This window comes from Rhinoderma darwinii, chromosome 1 (genome assembly GCF_050947455.1).
Source record: "Rhinoderma darwinii isolate aRhiDar2 chromosome 1, aRhiDar2.hap1, whole genome shotgun sequence".
In the NCBI taxonomy this organism is placed as follows: Eukaryota; Metazoa; Chordata; class Amphibia; order Anura; family Rhinodermatidae; genus Rhinoderma; species Rhinoderma darwinii.
In genome coordinates, this window is record NC_134687.1 from 363,100,686 (window position 1) to 363,118,322 (window position 17,637).

Below are 17,637 nucleotides of genomic sequence, written 5' to 3' on the forward strand. Positions count from 1 at the left end.
CGACAATATTTTGCTGGCCTTTGAAGCAGCTGATTGACACTGCATGCTGAAATTTAGTTTATGATTTACAAGTACACCCAGATCCTTCTCAACAATTGACTCCCCCAGTGTAGCTCCCCCTAGGACATATGATGCATGCAGGTTGTTGGTACCCAGATGCATAACTTTACATTTATCTACATTAAACTTCATTTGCCAAGTGGACGCCCAAACACTTAGTTTGTTTAAATCTGCCTGCAATTCACAAACATCTTCCATAGTCTGAACTATATTACATAGCTTGGTGTCATCTGCAAAAATAGAAATAGTGCTATTAATCCCATCCTCTATATCATTAATAAATAAGTTGAATAATAGTGGTCCCAGCACTGAACCCTGGGGTACACCACTTATAACTGGGGACCATTCAGAGTAGGAATCATTGACCACAACTCTCTGGATACGGTCCTTGAGCCAATTCTCAATCCAATTACAAACTATACTTTCTAAACCTATAGTCCTTAATTTACCCATTAGATGTCTATGAGGGACAGTGTCAAATGCCTTTGCAAAGTCCAAAAACACTATATCCACAGCGGCCCCTCGGTCTAGACTTCTGCTTACCTCTTCATAAAAACAAATCAGGTTGGTTTGACAGCTTCTGTCCTTTGTAAAACCATGCTGGCTGTCACTTATAATACTATTTATTGTCACATAATTCTGTATATAGTCCCTCAATAGCCCCTCAAACATTTTCCCCACAATTGATGTTAAGCTTACTGGTCTATAATTACCCGGCGAAGACCTAGTGCCCTTTTTGAAAATAGGCACCACATTTGCCCTGCGCCAGTCCCTTGGCACTATACCACTCATGAGAGACTCTCTAAATATTATGAAGAGGGGGACAGAAATAACTGAACTAAGCTCTTTAAGAACTCTAGGGTGTAACCCATCTGGTCCCGGGGCCTTGTGGACATTTATTTTATTTAATTTAGCTTGGACCATATCTACATTCATCCAATTCAGTATATCAACTGATATATTAACAGCACTGGCACCGGCTACATCAGCTGCTCCTTCTTCTGTTGTATATACAGAGCGGAAGAACCCATTTAGTAACTCTGCCTTCTCTTGATCCCCTGTGACCAACTCCCCATTACCATTATCTAGGGGTCCTACATGTTCAGACCTTGGCTTTTTTGCATTTATATGCTTGAAGAATTTTTTAGGATTTGTTTTACTATCCTTGGCCACCTGCATTTCATTTTGTATTTTTGCTGATTTTATTACATTTTTACAGATTTTATTAAGCTCTTTATATTTTACAAAGACTACAGCTGTACCCTCAGATTTGTATTTTTTAAATGCCCTTTTTTTGTCATGTATTGCCCCTTTCACAGAAGGTGTAAGCCATGTGGGGTTTAATTTTAGTCGTTTATACTTGTTACCTGTAGGAATACATTTTGCACTATAATTACCCAAGGTAGATTTGAAAATCTCCCATTTATCATTTGTCCCATTATTTGACATTAGTTCTTCCCAGTCTATATCCTGAATTGCAGCCCTCATCCTGGGGAAATTGGCTTTCTTAAAATTAAATGTTTTTGCCCTCCCAGCCTGCGTTTGTTTTTTACAGTATAGGTAAAATGTAACTATATTATGATCACTGTTACCGAGGTTTTCACGAACATTGACATTCCCAACAAGCTCTGCATTATTAGAAATGACCAGATCCAACAGAGCTTCACCTCTAGTCGGGTCTTCCACAAACTGGCCCATAAAATTTTCCTGCAACAGGTTGAGGAAATGTCTCCCTTTTGCAGTTGAAGCCGAACCATGACACCAATTAATATCCCGGAAATTAAAATCTCCCATTATCACAACAGTACCCGCCTGTGCAGCCCGCTCCATCTGTTTATATATTTGACCTTCCATCTCCTCAGTTATATTGGGGGGTCTATAGATTACACCAAAAGTAATTTTTTCAGTGTTTACTTCCCTTTGTAATTCCACCCACAAGGTTTCAACCTCCTTACAGTATTCACCCTCTAATGTCTCATTTACACTCGGGAGGTGAGTGAACCCGACGGCCCGCGGCCATGGGCGCTACAGTATCCCCCCTCTTACACCCCCTCCTCTCGGGGCCAGAGTGAGAGAGGAACTTTTTAATAAGAGCAGGAGCACTGAGGTTCTCTTCTGGCTCCCAGGACCTCTCCTCAGGACCAAACCCTCTCCAGTCCACCAGATAGAATGTCCTTCCTCCTACCCTCTTGCGGTCCAGGATCTACTTTACCTCGAATACATCAGAAGGACCGCTGGAAGCAACTGTGGAACTAGAGGTCTTGCTGTAGCGGTTCAGGACCACTGGTTTCAGGAGGGACACATGGAAGGAGTTAGGGATTCTGAGGGTAGGGGGCAGCCGCAGCTTATAGGAAACAGCTTTAATTTGTTGCAGGATCTCGAAGGGACCAAGGAACCTGGGAGCAAACTTATATGAAGGCACCCTCAAGCGAATGTTCCGAGAGGACAGCCAGACTTTAGTCCCCGGAAGATACTGAGGCGGCTCTCTTCTCTTAGTATCTGCCTTTCGCTTCATGCGATCTACTGCCAGCAAAATAGAGGACCGGGTCTGTTGCCAGATTTGCAGGAAGTCCCCATATGCAGAGTCAGCAGCGGGAACCTGGGATGAAGTCGACACGGGAAGAGGGACTCTGGGATGTTGACTGTAGACGATGTGAAACGGAGAGGAAGTGGTGGACTCACTTGTGTGGTTGTTGTAAGAAAATTCGGCCCATGGTAGAAGCTGTACCCAGTTATCGTGCTGTGAAGAGATGAAATGGCGGAGATAATTTTCCATGATCTGGTTGATCCTCTCAACTTGCCCATTGGACTGGGGGTGATAGGCAGAGGAAAAGTCCAATCTCACATCCAGGAGTTTACAGAGGGTTCTCCAGAACTTAGAGGTACATTGAACCCCCCGGTCGGACACAATGTGAAGAGGCAAGCCATGCAAGCGGAAGATGTGCTGGATGAAGAGACTTGCCAGACGAGGAGCAGAAGGTAGGCCGGTCAGCGGGATAAAATGAGCCATCTTAGAGAACCGGTCCACCACCACCCAGGCAGTGTTACATCCTACTGAGGGGGGAAGGTCTGTGAAGAAGTCCATCGCAATGTGCTGCCAGGGGGCATTGGGTACAGGCAGAGGTTGAAGCAGGCCGGCAGGCTTGCTGTGAGCCACTTTGTTAGAGGCACACACCGTGCAAGAAGAGACAAAGTCCAGAACATCCTTATGTAGCGTGGACCACCAAAAGTGACGAGCGATCAGGTCTCGGGTTTTACGGACACCGGCGTGCCCAGCAAGTTTAGAACTATGTCCCCAGCGGAGAATCCTTCTCCTGTCCGCCAACCGAACAAAAGTCCTCCCAGGAGGGATGTCTCTAACCTGCAGGGGATTAGCAGTGACGATGCAGGACGGGTCTATGATGGTCTGGAGGGACTCCACCGTGTCTTCCGTCTCAAACGATCTGGACAGGGCATCTGCCCTCACATTCTTGTCCGCGGGACGGTAGTGGAGCGCAAACAGAAAACGGGTGAAGAACAGCGACCACCTGGCTTGACGAGGATTAAGTCTTTGAGCGGACTGAAGGTAAGTGAGGTTCTTGTGGTCGGTGAAGATCAGGATGGGGTGAGCAGCGCCCTCCAGAAGATGTCTCCACTCCTCCAGGGCCAATTTGATGGCCAGCAGCTCCCGATCTCCAATGGAATAATTGCGCTCAGCAGAAGAAGACAGTCTAGAGTAGTAGCCACATACTACAGCCTTTCCTTTGGAGCTCCTCTGGAACAGAAGTGCACCTGCACCGACAGAGGAAGCGTCCACTTCCAGTGAGAACTGCCGAGATACGTCAGGATGATGGAGGATCGAGGCTGAAGTGAAGGCACTCTACAGGCTATTAAATGCAGACTCTGCCTCTGGAGTCCACACTTTGGGGTTCACACCCTTCTTGGTAAGGGTCGAGATGGGAGACGTCAGAGAAGAGAAGTTAGGAATAAACTGCCAGTAGAAATTGGCGAATCCCAGGAACCGCTGTATGGCCCTTAAGCCTTGGGGACGTGGCCACTCCAGGACAGCCTTCACTTTCTCAGGATCCATCTTGAGGCCTTGATCCGAGATCATGTAGCCCAGGAAGGGCAGAGAACTCTTCTCAAAGACGCACTTCTCCAGCTTGGCGTATAAATGATTCTCCCTCAATCGTAGTAGAACCTAACGAACATGCCTCCGATGAGTCGTCTGATCTGGGGAGAAAATCAAAATATCATCGAGATAAACAACAACACAGACATAGAGTAGATCTCGGAAGATGTCGTTAACAAACTCCTGAAACATTGCTGGAGCGTTACACAGTCCGAAGGGCATCACCAAGTATTCGTAGTGCCCGTCCCGGGTGTTAAATGCCGTCTTCCATTCGTCACCCCGGCGAATCCGGACTAGATTGTAAGCCCCACGCAGGTCTAGCTTAGAAAAAATTTTGGCCCCTCGTATGCGATCAAATAGCTCAGAGATGAGTGGCAACGGGTATTTGTTCTTGACTGTGATCAGGTTGAGGCCCCTGTAGTCAATGCAGGGACGAAGGGATCCATCCTTCTTTTTAACGAAGAAGAATTCAGCCCCGGCCGGGGAGGAAGATTTTCGTATAAAACCCCTCTCCAGATTCTCCTTTATATAGGCCGACATGGATAGAGACTCAGGCAAGGAGAGAGGATATACCCGTCCACGGGGAAGAGAGGCATTAGGAACCAGTTCAATGGGGCAGTCATAGGTGCGATGTGGAGGCAGCGTCTCAGCCTCCTTTTTGCTGAAAACATCTGCATACTGAGCAAAATGGGGAGGCAGTCCCGACAGCGACTGAGGCAGAGAAGGCTTGACAGGATGGATCTGCAACAGACAACGACCATGGCACTTGGAGCCCCATTGGAGAACCTCTCCAGAATTCCAGTCCAGGACTGGGGCATGAAGTCGAAGCCAAGGCAGGCCCAGCAGAACAGGATTGATGGCCTTGGGCAAAACAAGGAATGAAATAAATTCAGAGTGAAGTACTCCAACCTGGAGCTTCAACGGCTTGGTTTTAGAGATAATGGGATCAGGCAGAGGCAGTCCATTAACTGAGGCCACAGCCAAAGATGTCTCCAGGGGAACTGTGGGCATCTGAAGATGATCCACAAGCTCTTTCTGGATGAAATTTGCAGCAGAGCCAGAGTCAAGATAGGCAGAGACTTGATGCGTCCTGTCACCGGATACCAGGGTCACAGGAATAGTCAGTTTGGAAGCGAATCCTCTGTTAGATTCTGTTCCACCTAGTGTTGTCTCTCCAACCAATCCTAGGCAATGGGGTCTCTCCGGCCTCTGGGGGCACGGACGCACAATATGGCCTCCATGGCCGCAATACAAACAAAGTCCAGAAGTGCATCTGTGTTGTTTCTCCTGGGTAGACAATTTAACATAGTTACTCTGCATCGGGTACTCTGGTGGGACGACTGAGGAGGATTGCGGGACAGCAGAATCCAGCCTAGGAAGTTCTCTCTCCCGGAGAACCTCTTGGGAACGTTCCCGGATCCTCATGTCGACACGGGAGGCGAGTAGGATAAGATCGTCCAGGGTAGATGGCAGATCGCGAGCAGCCAGCTCGTCCTTGATCCCTGAAGACAGTCCCTGCCAGAATGTAGCCACCAAAGCCTCGTTGTTCCAGGTCAATTCAGCAGCCAGGATACGAAACTGAATGGCATACTCGCCCACGGAGAGGTCTCCCTGGTGTAGGGTCAGCAAGGATGCAGCAGCCGAAGAAACTCTCCCAGGTTCCTCAAAGATAGAGCGGAAGGTCCGTAAGAAGCACTGCAAGTCCCGGGTCTCAGGTCCGTGATGTTCCCACAGAGGATTGGCCCATGCCAGGGCTTTGCCGGTAAGGAGAGAGATGATAAAGGCGATCCGGACGTCATCCGAGCAGAAGGACCTGGCATGCAGTCTGAAATGGATCAGGCACTGATTCAAAAATCCCCTGCAGGACCTCGGATCTCCGTCATAGCGTGGAGGTAGCGGCAAGAAACACAGGGGGTTGGTACCGGTACAGACAGGAGGTGTAGCAGGCGGAACCGCAGGAACGGGTGCGGTGATGACTGTGGACGGAGCAAGCAGCCGATGGGCTATGGCGTTCACCGACAGGAGGAGCTGGTCTTGTCGTGACTGGAGATCCTCCATCTCAGCCAGCATGGCTTGTGTAGTCAACGTCTCAGGTTGACCAGCGGGGTCCATGGCCTGAGCGTACTGTCACGAAGCGGGTTAGTGGAACCACTAGGCCGTACCGCCGCAGCGGGGAGGCAGCTGGCCAAACAACAGGACACCCCAGAAATACAATGTCCCGCACAAGGGTACCTGAATAGTCCAGATGGTGGCCGCAGTTCTGGAACAGATGAGATGGGTGCAGCAGATGGCGCCAAATGTGGCGGATGACACAGGAGCCGCAAGTTGCGCCAGACGTGGCGGATTCCTCCGGATGTGGCAGATAACACAGGACGTGGTGGATTCCTCTGGACGTGGCGGATTCCTCCGGACGTGGCAGATGACACAGGACGTGGCGGATTCCTCCGGACGTGGCAGATGACACAGGACGTGGCAGATTCCTCCGGACGTGGCAGATGACACAGAAAGTAGCGGATTCCTCCGGACGTGGCAGATGACACAGGACGTGGCAGATTCCTCTGGACGTGGCAGATGACACAGGACGTGGCACGACTAGATACTAGGGCAAAGCACGGGAAACAGGAACGGGGAACAAGGTACGGGTAACAACAGGAACGGGAAACACTAAGGGACCATTTGCAAGACAGACTGGGAAAACTAACAACGCCCAGGCATCGAACTAGGGGGCTGGACCCCTCTTATAGCCCAGGGTACTCACGGGTCAAAGGTCGTTCAAGATGTCCGGTGCACGCGCTGCCCCTTTAAGAGCGGGGACGAGCGTGCGCGCGCACCCTGCGGGCTCCGGCGGAGGTGAGTGGATGCAAGCGCTGGCGTCTCCTGAGGAGGAGGCTGGGGCCAGCGCTTGCCGACTCGTGGCTGCAGCTGTCAGCGGGAGGCTGGAGCTGACAGCCCGCAGCCACGGACATTACATGCTGTATACTACATTTAGTTTTGAATAAGTTGTGCACTTGTTATTGGATCTTGTTATATGCTAATATGCTGTCTTGTTACAGTGAAGGAAATAAGTATTTGATCCCTTGCTGATTTTGTAGGTTTGCCCACTATCAAAGACATGAACAGTCTAGAATTTTTAGGCTAGGTTAATTTTACCAGTGAGAGATAGATTTTATATTTAAAAAAAAAGAAAATCACATAGTCAAAATTATATATATTTATTTGCATTGTGCACAGAGAAATAAGTATTTGATCCCTTTGGCAAACAAGACTTAATACTTGGTGGCAGAACCCTTGTTCAGCAGTCAGACATTTTTTGTAGTTGATGATGAGATTTGCACACATGTTAGATGGAATTTTGGCCCACTCCTCTTTGCAGATCATCTGTAAATCATTAAGATTTCGAGGCTGTTGCTTGGCAACTCGGATCTTCAGCTCCCTCCATAAGTTTTCGATGGGATTAAGGTCTGGAGACTGGCTAGGCCACTCCATGACCTTAATGTGCTTCTTTTTGAGCCACTCCTTTGTTGCCTTGGCTGTATGTTTCGGGTCATTGTCGTGCTGAAAGACCCAGCCACGAGCCATTTTTAATGTCCTGGTGGAAGGAAGGAGGTTGTCACTCAGGATTTGATGGTACATGGCTCCATCCATTCCCCCATTGATGTGGTGAAGTAGTCCTGTGCCCTTAGCAGAGAAACACCCCCAAAACATAATGTTTCCACCTCCATGCTTGACAGTGGGGACGGTGTTCTTTGGGTCATAGGCAGCATTTCTCTTCCTCCAAACACGGCGAGTAGAGTTAATGCCAAAGGGCTCAATTTTAGTCTCATTTGACCACAGCACCTTCGCCCAAAAACTCTCAGAATCATCCAGATGTTCATTTGCAAACTTCAGACGGGCCTGTACATGTGCCTTCTTGAGCAGGGGGACCTTGCGGGCACTGCAGGATTTTAATCCATTACGGCGTAATGTGTTACCAATGGTTTGTCGATTGACAGTCATTTTGTATGTCTTCCATTTTCTTACTATTGCACCAACAGTTGTCTCCTTCTCACCCAGCGTCTTACTTATGGTTTTGTAGCCCATTCCAGCCTTGTGCAGGTCTATGATCTTGTCCCTGACATCCTTAGAAAGCTCTTTGGTCTTGCCCATGTTGTAGAGGTTAGAGTCAGACTGATTGATTGAGTCTGTGGACAGGAGTCTTTTATACAGGTGACCATTTAAGACAGCTGTCTTTAATGCAGGCACCAAGTTGATTTGGAGCGTGTAACTGGTCTGGAGGAGGCTGAACTCTTAATGGTTGGTAGGGGATCAAATACTTATTTCTCTGTGCACAATGCAAATAAATATATATCATTTTGACTATGTGATTTTCTTATTTTTTTTAATATAATCTATCTCTCACTGGTAAAATTAACCTAGCCTAAAAATTTTAGACTGTTCATGTCTTTGACAGTGGGCAAACTTACAAAATCAGCAAGGGATCAAATACTTATTTCCTTCACTGTATATGCTAAAATTAAACATGGATTTAAAAAAAAAAAGTTACCTCCAATCTCCGCCGATTAACCCCTTAGATGCCGCTGTCAAAAGCGACTACAGCATCTAGGTGGATTGTAGTCGATCAACATCCCTTCAATACAATTGCAGGGGTGCCGATGGTTGCTATGGCAACTGGAGGCCTAACAATGGCCTCCTGATCTGCCAAATACGGAAGCCGATTAGGCCCCGCTTGAGGCAGGACCTAATAGGATTGCTGTCAGTGTAACACTGACAGCTCTAATGCATTGCACTACGTAGGTAGTGCAATTTATTAATGTTAGGGATCTGCCAGGTACTACGTCTAGGTATACTCCTGGGATTAATCAATCCACACCTGAGGCCAGACCTGTTCGACTGACACCCTCTCCCACCAACCAGGGTGGCAGGCTCAGGAGTGGGAGAGCCTATCGCGGCCTGGTCAGTCGGAGTTAGCTCCGCCCCCTGTCCTTTATTACCTGCTGTGTTCTCCTCCTCAGTGCTTGTAATTCTTTTGGATTCCTGGCCCCACTGCTGCTTGCTCCAGCCTGCTTCTGCCGTGCTTCTGCCTTGCTGCTGTTCTGCTTAACCTGCTTTGCTTTGCCTCCGGCTTGCTTCCTCCTCCGTGCTCACTTGGGTATACTCCACCTTATCCTGGTCCTGACTACTCATTCACCGCTCCGTTTCCTCACGGCGTTCCGTGGGCTACTGCCCCTTCCCTTGCGTGTTCCCTGTTTGTTTTCCCGTGCACTTAGACAGCGTAGGGACCGCCGCCCAGTTGTACCCCGTCGCCTAGGGCGGGTCGTTGCAAGTAGGCAGGGACAGGGCGGTGGGTAGATTAGGGCTCACTTTCCCTTCACCTCCTTCCTGCCATTACAATTAAAATAGAGATCAACAGTGTCTAGTGGGCCAAAAAACTAGAATAAAAAGGGATCAAAAAGTCGCATGTACCCCAAAATGGTATCAATTAAAACTACAGCCTGTTCTGCAAAAACAATATGGTGAGACAAAAAATAAATGATTAAAAAAAAGTGATTTTATTGTGCAAACATGAGCGGATTAAGGATACCATAGGCCCTGGGCAGTTCACAAAGTGTGGGCCCCTTTAAATCTGAAGATACTACCGTATATTGACAAATTTCTGTTTAGACTGGCACATATCTGGAACGGTTTGACTTCGATGTGAAAGCAGAATGAGCCATACAGAAGAGAAAAAGCAGAATACTTTGAGACCCTAAACAGGTCAGGAGCTTCAAATTGTTAGTGGTTTCCGTGACAAAATATCTTCTGTGTGTGAATATAACCTTAACATCTTCACGTGCTGCGCCGCAACTGTACGTCCTGCAGAAGGCTTGCTTCCCAAACCAGGTCGTACAGTTGCGGAGTGGTTCCCGACGCACACTGTCTTAACGGACAGTGTCCGGGAACCAGGAGGTCAGCTATCCCCCACAGCTGAAACTCCAATATTGCCGGTCAGCGGACCATCGCCGCTGATTTTGGCAATTAACCCCATAAATGTGGCGACTGATTGCGATCGCCACATTTAAGGGGTTTGAAGCACATCGGCAGCCCCCACGAAGTGATTGTGGGGGCTGACGATGCTTGTTGTGGCAATCGGAGGCCAGACAATGGCCTCCGGGTTGCCATGTACGGAAGCCTCGGAGGAGCAGCCTCCGGCCGGTCCTCCTAGGCTTCCTGTCATGTCACAATGACAGTTAGAATACATTACACTACGTATGTAGTGTAATGTAATGTACTCTAGCAGCGATCAAAGCTGCAAGTCTAAATTTCCTCTAGTGGGACAAGTAAAAAAAAGTAAAAAACAGGTAATAAAAATGTTTTAAAAAAGTGTAAAAATAAAGTTATAAGTTATATAAACAAAAAATTCATTTTTTCCTATAATAAGACTTTCATTATAGCAAAAAAATGAACACGTTAAAAAAAGTACACATATCTGGTATCACCGCGTTCGTAACGACCCCAACTACAAAACTATAATGTTATTTTTCCCGCACGATGAACACCCCAAAAAAAAATCTATAAAACACTACAACAGAATCGCTATTTTTTGGTCACCACCCCTTCCAAAATAGAGAACAAAAAGTGATCAAAAAGTCGCATGTACCCGAAAATAGTACCAATAAAAAAACTACAACGCGTCCCGCAAAAAACAAGCCCTTACACAGCTTTTATGACTAAAAAATAAAAAAGTTATGGCTCTCAGAATATGGTGACACAGAAAATAAATTATTTTATAAAAAAGTGATTATATAAACATAAAGAAACCTATATACATATGGTATCGCCGTAATCGTATCGACCTGCAAATAAAGTAAAATTGTCATTTATAGCGCACGGTGAACGCCGCAAAACAATTAACTAAAAGACATTGTCAGAATTGCTTGTTTTTGGTCACCCGGCTTACAAAAAAATGGAATAAAAAGTAATCAAAAATCGCATGTACCCCAACATGGTACCAATGAAAACTACAGATTGTCCCGCAAAAAATAAGCCCTCACGCAGCTCCGGTGTTGAAAACATAAAGAAGTTCTGGCTCTCAGAATATGGCAATGCAAAATGTGCAGATGGTTCAAAAAGCGGTTAAGATCGGGCGCAATTTATCTGTGCGACACCAGCCACACATCTATGAATTATTTATTTATTTACCACATTATTATACCCTCTTATTATGCCCTGATTTACTCCGCACAGATTACATATGCCCCCACATTATAAACTGAAACACCAGTAAAACCCCAAACAGAACTACTACCAAGCAAAATCTGCGCTCCAAAAGCAAAATGGCGCTCCCTCCGTTCTGACCCCTGCAGCATACCCAAACAGCAGTTTGTGCCCACATATACACTACCGTTCAAAAGTTTGGGGTCACCCAGACAATTTTGTGTTTTCCATGAAAACTCACACTTATATTTATCAAATGAGTTGCAAAATGACTAGAGAATATAGTCAAGACATTGACAAGGTTAGAAATAATGATTTTTATTTCAAATAAGAATTTTCTCCTTCAAACTTTGCTTTCGTCAAAGAATGCTCCATTTGCAGCAATTACAGCATTGCAGACCATTGGCAGTCTAGCTGTTAATTTGCTGACGTAATCGGGAGAAATTTCACCCCATGCTTCCAGAAGCCCCTCCCACAAGTTGGATTGGCTTGATGGCCACTTCTTGCGTACCATACGGTCAAGCTGCTCTCACAACAGCTCTATGGGGTTGAGATCTGGTGACTGCGCTGGCCACTCCATTACAGATAGAATACCAGCTGCCTGCTTCTTCCCAAAATAGTTCTTGCATAATTTGGAGGTGGGCTTTGGGTCATTGTCCTGTTGTAGGCTGAAATTGGCTCCAATCAAGCGCTGTCCACAGGGTATGGCATGGTGTTGCAAAATGGAGTGATAGCCTTCCTTATTCAAAATCCCTTTTACCTTGTACAAATCTCCCACTTTACCAGTACCAAAGCAACCCCAGACCATCACATTACCTCCACCATGCTTGACAGATGGCGTCAGGCACTCTTCCAGCACCTTTTCAGTTGTTCTGCATCTCACAAATATTCTTCTGTGTGATCCAAACACCTCAAACTTCGATTCGTCTGTCCATAACACTTTTTTCCAATCTTCCTCTGTCCAATGTCTGTGTGCTTTTGCCCATATTAATGTTTTCCTTTTATTAGCCAGTCTCAGATATGGCTTTTTCTTTGCCACTCTGCCCTGAAGGCCAGCATCCCGGAGTCGCCTCTTCACTGTAGACGTTGACACTGGCGTTTTGCGGGTACTATTTAATGAAGCTGCCAGTTGAGGACCTGTGAGGCATCTATTTCTCAAACTAGAGACTCTAATGTACTTGTCTTGTTGCTCAGTTGTGCAGCGGGGCCTCCCACTTCTCTTTCTACTCTGGTTAGAGCCTGTTTGTGCTGTCCTCTGAAGGGAATAGTACACACCGTTGTAGGAAATCTTCAGTTTCTTGGCAATTTCTCACATGGAATAGCCTTTATTTCTAAGAACAAGAATAGACTGTCGAGTTTCACATGAAAGCTCTCTTTTTCTAGCCATTTTGAGAGTTTAATCGAACCCACAAATGTAATGCTGCAGATTCTCAACTAGCTCAAAGGAAGGTCAGTTTTATAGCTCCTCTAAACAGAAAAACTGTTTACAGCGGTGCTAACATATTTGCACAAGGGTTTTCAAGTGTTTTCTAATCATCCATTAGCCTTCTAACACAGTTAGCAAACACAATGTACCATTAGAACACTGGAGTGATGCTTTCTGGAAATGGGCCTCTATACACCTATGTAGATATTGCATTAAAAACCAGACGTTTGCAGCTAGAATAGTCATTTAGCACATTAACAATGTATAGAGTGTATTTCTGATTAATTTAATGTTATCTTCATTGAAAAAAAGTGTGCTTGTCTTGAAAAAATAAGGAAATTTCTAAGTGACCCTAAACTTTTGAACGGTAGTGTATGGCATCGCCATACACGGGAGAACCCGCTTAACGTTTTATGAGGTATTTGTCTTCAGTGGCACAAACTGGGCACAACATATTATGCACTAAATTGGCATATCAGTGGAAAATTGTAATATTCACTTTGAACCATGCGCTGTGCATTAACCCCTTTGCGCATTATGACTTAATTGCACAACATGGTGCGGGGGTTGATGCATGGAGCGGGCTCACGTGCTGAGTACGCTGCGGGTGTCAGCTGTGTATTACAGCTGACACCCGGGACTAACGGACAGGAACAGCGAGCGTGCTGTTACAGAAGCCTGTAAAAATAACAATATACGGCAATACCTTAGTATTGCAGTATATTGTACCAGCGATCCAATGATCGCTGGTTCAAGTCCCCTATAGAGACTATTAAAATGTGTAGAAGAATTAAAGTTTTTAGTAGTGAGAAAAAAAAAATTTAAAGTAAAAAAAAAAACCTTTTCCCATTTTTATTCTAAAGTAATGTAAAAAAAGAAACAAAAGTGGTATCGCTACGTCCGTAAAAGGCCGAACTATAACAATATACCATTATTTAACTTGCACGGTGAACACCGTAAAAAACGTAAATAATTTAAACCGCCGAAATCGCTGTTTTTTTGTCACCTCAGCTTTGGTACCAATAAAAACTACAGCTTGTCCCACAAAAACTAAGACCTACCACCGCTCAATCAACCGAAAAATAAAAAAGTTACGGCTCTCAGAATGTGGTGAAACAAAACAATTTTTATTTTAACAATTCGATTTTTCTTTGTAAAAGTAGTATAATATAAAAAAAAACTATATAAACTTGGTATCACCTTAATTGTATTGAGCCGCAGAATATGGTAACGTTTTTGTTTTTACCGCATGGCGAAAGCTGTAAAAGCGAAACCCCCAAAAAATGGAATCAGATTTTTTTTCCAATTTCAGCCCGCAAACAATTTTTTTTCACTTTCCCGGTACATTTTATGGTACTTTAAATGGTGTCAATAGAAACTACAACTCCTCCTGCAAGTAATAAGCCCTCACACCACTCTACTGATGGAAAAAGAAAAACGTTATGGCTCTTGGAAGGCGGAAAGTGAAAAACGAAAATAAGAAAGCAAAAAATTAATCAGTCCTGAAAGGGTTAATTCATTGCTAATGAAAAAAATGTATGACCAGATGTGGGGTATTTCCGTACTCGGGAAAAATTTCTTTACAAAAATTGGTTTTTTTCTCCTTTATCCCTTGTGAAAATGAGAAAATGCAACATTTTAGTGGAAAAAATTGTGATATTCATTTTCGCTGCCTAATTCTAATAAATGCTGCAAAAAACCTGTGGGGGTCTAACTATACCCCTAGAAAAATTTCCTTGAGGGGTGTAGTTTCCAAAATGGGGTCACTTTTGGGGGTTTCCCCTGTTTTGATCTCTCAAAACGCGACATGGCACCGAAAACCAATCCAGCAAAATCCGTGCTCCAAAATCCAAATGACGCTCCTTCCCTTCTGAGCGCTGCCATGGGTCCAATCAGCAGGGTATGGGTCCACATGTGGGGTATTGCCATAATCAGGAGAAAATGCTTTACAAATGTTGTGGTCCTTTTTTCCCTTTATTCCTTGTAAAAATTAAAACATTTCTATGTTTTTTCAGAAAAAAAAAGTAGATTTTAATTTTCACGGTCTAATTTCACTAAATTCTGCAAAAAACCTGTGTGGTGAAAATGCTAACTAAACCCCTAGATAAATTCCTTGAGAGGTGTAGTTTCCAAAATGGGGTCACTTTTGGGGTGTTTCCACTGTTTTGGTCCATCCTTGGCGTTGCAAACGCGACATGGCACCGAAAACCATTCCAGCAAAATTTGTGCTCCAAAATCCAAATGGCGCTCCTTCCATTCTGAGCCCTGCTGTGGGTCCAATCAGCAGTTTATTACCACATGTGGGGTATTGCCATAGTCGGGAGACATTGCTTTACAAATGTTGTGGTGCATTTTCTTCGTTATTCCTTGTAAATATTAAAAATTTCTATGTTTTTTCAGAAAAAAAGTAGATTTTCATTTTTACAGACTAATTCCAATATATTTAGCGAAAAACCAGTGTGGCCAAAGTGCTATCTTTACCCCTAGATAAATTCCTTGAGAGGTGTAGTTTCCAAAATGGGGTAACTTTGGGGTGTTTCCACTGTTTTAGCTCCACAAGACCTCTTCAAACCTGACAAGGTGCCTAAAATATATTCTAAAAAAAAGGAGGCCCAAAATCCAGTAGGTGCTTCTTTGCTTCTGAGGCCGGTGTTTCAGTCCATTAGCGCACTAGGACCACATGTGGGATATTTCTAAAAACTGCAGAATCTGGGCAATAAAATATTGAGTTGCATTTCACTGGTAAAACCTTCTGTGTTACAACATTTTTTTTTATTGGAAATGAATTTAGGCAAAAAAAAATTAAATTTGTAAATTTCACCTCTACTATGCTTTAAAGGAAGGGTGCCGCGAAAAAAAAATTTTTTATATCAATTTAGTGTTTTATTAAAAAATGTTTTATTTATTTGTGTGTTTGTGTTTTACTTTTTTTTATTTTTTAACTTTTTCTTGTCTATGGGGGCTGCTATTTTTTTTTCATCTCTGTATGTGTCAATTAACGACACATACAGACATGGAATATGGCACATACAGCCCCATAGTGAATGCGCCACTCCCACACAGTCCAAATGGAAGGTCTTCGGCCGAGCGACGTCCAGAAGCTGCGGCCAGACAGTAAGATTACTACTTCCGGTCGCGGCTTCCGGACATGTGTTCTAATTCAAGCACTTGGAGTGGAGGGAGCAGACGGAGCGGACGGACCGGAGGGAGCGGCGGCGGCAGGAGCAGGTAAGTTATTTCTGTGTATGTACGTGTTTTAGTGTGTGATTACTACTGTATGTAAACCTACTACACTGTGTGTTCGCTCAAAAAATGGCGACACACAGTGTAGGAGGTTTGACCGTTCAATCCCCTCCTTTCTCCTGACACTAGCCAGGATAAGGGAGGGTGGATTCTGTGAGCTCACTAGAGCGAGTGTGTTTTCTCAAATTTTGCAGCATAAAGCAATGTGGTTGCTCTACCACATGCCAATGCTGCAATTTTGGGAATTGCTCCATCTAGTGACCAGCACTGGGAAATGTATAAATTAGAATCTAATTTATAATATTTCCTGACTCGTGAAAAAATTAAAAAAATTAGAACAATGTTTAATCATTTATGCACTAACTGTTTAACTAAAAAAATAATAATTTCTAGCGACACATTACCTTTAATTCCTGTAAAACGCCTAAAGGGTTAAAACACTTTGTGACTGCTGAATCGAATACCTTGAGGGGTGCAGTTTTCAAAATGGGGTGATTTATATTGATTTTGTAATATATAAGGCCCTCAAAGCCATTTCAGATCTGAACTGGTCCCAGAAAAAAATGGCTTTTTGAAATTTTCTTTAAAATATGAGAAATTGCTGCTAAAGTTCTAAGCCTTGTAACGTCATAGAAAAATAAAAGTACGTTCAAAAAACGATGCAAACATAAAGTAGACATATGGAAAATGTTGATTTGTAACTATTTTGTGTGGTATTACTATCTGTTTTACAAGCAGATACGTTTAAATTTAGAAAAATGCACATTTTTGCACATTTTCTCAAAATTTTGGTGTTTTTCAGAAATAAATATCAAATTTATCGACCAAATTTTTTCAATAACCTAAAGTACAACATGTCACGAGAAAACAATCTCAGAATCGCTTGGATAGGTGAAAGTATTCCGGAGTTATTACTACATAAATGAACACATGTCAGATTTGAAAAAATCAGCTGTGTCCTGAAGGTCAAAACAGGTTAAAGAACCAGTCTCTGTTGTTTAAATCTACATTTACCTTAAGATAAGGTAAATACACAGTCGAGACACATTATTATGACCAGCTAATATCCAGAGTAACCGCCATGTGCAGCATGGACAGCAGCTAGATGGGCTGGGAGTGACTCAATAAGGTGGTGGCAGGTTGTCTCAGGTTTCTGGAGCCATGCTGACTGTAGTGCATCCCACATTTGCTGGATGGTGTGTGGGGGAGGATCAATAGAGCGAACAAGTCGATCAAGGTGGTCCCACAAATGTTCAATTGGGTTCAAGTCTGGTGAATTAGGGGGCCAGGGAAGTACTTGGAAGTCCTGGTCGTGCTCTTCAAACCATTGTCGGACATTTCTGTCTGTGTGACATGTTGCATTGTCTTGCTGGAAGATTTCATCTGCCCCAGGGAAGACAAACAGCAGGTATCGGTGGACATGTTCTGCAACGATGGATTCATACACAAATTGGTTCACAGTGCCTTCCACATGGATGAGTGGGCCCAGAGAATGCTATGAAAAAATTTCCCAGACCATGAGGGTATGTTCACACGCAGAGTCAAAAAATCTCAAAATACGGAGCTGTTTTCAAGGGAAAACAGCTCCTGATTTTCAGAAGTT